At 41.3% G+C, this 1,865-nt stretch overlaps 1 protein-coding gene across 1 annotated transcript in view; it reads left to right on the top strand.

The window, feature by feature from the left end:
• The window catches only part of Depdc5 (DEP domain containing 5), a 124,797-nt gene that overhangs the window by 103,135 nt on the left and 19,797 nt on the right, over nucleotides 1-1,865 (top strand). The window lies entirely within an intron of this gene.

Raw genomic sequence — 1,865 nt, 5'->3', positions numbered from 1 at the left:
CTGTTTCTTTTATTGATTTTTCGGGACAGGGTTTTTCTGTAGCTTTGGAGCCTGTCCTGGAACCCACTCTGTAGACCAGGCTGACCTCAAACTCACAGAGATCCGCCTCTGCCTCTGCCTCCCAAGTGCTGGGATTAAAGGTGTGCTCCCCAACCCCAAGCCCAGTTTTGTCCTGATTATGCCTGTGTGTCCAAGTCCCAAGGCTGAATTCCAGGTTCTGCATCAGAGGCTTCTTCATATAGTAAGTAGTACAAGGCACCAGACTTTGGAGTCACTCCATCTTGTGTGTTTTGTGCCTGGATGGGTCTCCCCTAAGTGCTCATTTCCATATACACATAGTAGACACTTAGGATATTATTGCCAAGTTCAATTCACTGTTGAGTGAACTGAGCAGAGGAATGAATTAGGTTGACTGAGCTGGTTCTAGATGTCCTGTCCATACTGAGGTTTATAGTAGAAAGCTGGATAGTTTGTTGGCCAGCTGTCTTGTCATCATTGCACTGGAAACTTAATAACTATCTGAATAAGAATGTGGCTGTTGTTTCGCTCTTTATAGGCCTTGACATGCTATTTTACATAGCTTTCCCCTGGTAAACCCCATCTCCTTGAGAATATAATCTTCTTATTGATAAAGTGAAATAAGCTGGAAGTACATAGACCAACATGGATAAAAATGTCAGAAGCACGCTATCAATAACAAGTTGGTAAAATAAAGGATTATTTAAATTTAAAATACTGTAAAACACCTCATTCTCATGTCAACACATATCTATATAAAACCTTTTTAAAAATATTTAGATACATAAAATAAACATAAAGTAACAGTAACATAAAATAAACAAATCTTGGAACTGAAGAGAGATGGCTCATTGGTTCAGAGTTTTTGTTGCTCTTCCAGAGGACCAAAATTTGGTTCCCAGCATCCACATCAGGGGGCTTGCAACTACCTATGACTCCAGCTCGAGAGGATCCAATACATATAAATAAATCTTTAAAACAAATAAAACAGAAAAACTTAAATATTAAAAACAGGCTTGAGAATATTGATTGTATTAGTTCCGTTGTGTATACATACCACATTTCTTTATGTAGTTCTCCACTGGTGGACACTTCATGTGTCTTTAACTCAGCTTCTGTGAATGGCGCTGCAGTAATCATTGCTGTGCAGGTGCTATGCTGTGCTGCCTTGGGGTCCTTTGGGTAAATCTCCTCAAGTGGTGTAGCTGGGTCATATGGTGGACCCTCCATACGGATTTCCACAGTGGCTGGAGTAGATTTCGTTCTCCCAGCAGTGTATAGGGTCCCCTTTGCCCTCATCTTTGTCAGCGTTTGTTACTTGTTTTATCAATTTTTAATCTGTGTTTTGTGTGTATGTGTGTGTGTGTGTGTGTGTGAGTTAATATATGTATGTGTGCCACATGTGTGCAGATGCCAGAAGAGGGTGTCACATCTGGAATTGGGGTTACAGGTAGTTGTGAACTGCCATGTGGGTGCTGGGATTCAAACCCAGGTCTTCTGCAAAAGCCACCTTAACCACTGAGCCATCTTTAGAGAACCTTTGTCTGTTTTTCCTTATACTTGTGATTTTTTTTTCTTAAGATTTATTTCTTCTTCTTTGTGTGTCTGTCTGTAGGCAGATGTATGCAGGTACTCACAGAGGCCAGAAGAGGGTGTTAGGTCACCTGACATGAGTGCTAGGGCTGAGTGTGGGTCTCTTCAGCTCATACCTCCTGCCTCTGCCTCCCTAAACACTGGATGGCAGGGGCGTGAACCAGACCTACTCATAAAGACTGCCTGCTCACCAGGGCAAGGTAGACTCTATATGTAGGTTTTTTTGTTTGGTTTTTTTTTTTTTTTTTTTTTTT

The sequence above is a fragment of the Microtus ochrogaster genome, unplaced genomic scaffold (genome assembly GCF_000317375.1).
Source record: "Microtus ochrogaster isolate Prairie Vole_2 unplaced genomic scaffold, MicOch1.0 UNK6, whole genome shotgun sequence".
NCBI lineage: Eukaryota > Metazoa > Chordata > Mammalia > Rodentia > Cricetidae > Microtus > Microtus ochrogaster.
Note: the sequence above shows the minus strand (reverse complement) of the source record. Positions and strands in the feature narration are given on the sequence as shown.